The following is a 261-nucleotide window of genomic DNA, read 5'->3' as shown; positions in this document are numbered from 1 at the left end:
AGTGCTATGGCCAAACCACACTCACTCACTCACTCACTCACTCACGCATGCACACTCACTCACTCACTCACTCACTCACGCATGCACGCACTCTCACTCACTCACGCATGCACGCACTCTCACTCACTCACTCACTCACGCACTCACTCACGCACACTCTCGCTCACTCGCTCACGCACACACTCTCGCTCACACTCTCGCTCACTCGCTCACGCACACACTCTCGCTCACTCGCTCACGCACACACTCGCGCTCACTCGC

General features: G+C 57.9%; 1 protein-coding gene across 1 annotated transcript in view; it reads right to left on the bottom strand.

The window, feature by feature from the left end:
• The window catches only part of slc38a9 (solute carrier family 38 member 9), a 25446-nt gene that overhangs the window by 15106 nt on the left and 10079 nt on the right, over positions 1-261 (bottom strand). The window lies entirely within an intron of this gene.

Source organism: Sinocyclocheilus grahami, unplaced genomic scaffold (genome assembly GCF_001515645.1).
Source record: "Sinocyclocheilus grahami isolate Dianchi unplaced genomic scaffold, SAMN03320097.WGS_v1.1 scaffold911.1, whole genome shotgun sequence".
Classification (NCBI taxonomy): Eukaryota; Metazoa; Chordata; class Actinopteri; order Cypriniformes; family Cyprinidae; genus Sinocyclocheilus; species Sinocyclocheilus grahami.
This window is presented reverse-complemented; position numbering and strand designations above follow the sequence as displayed.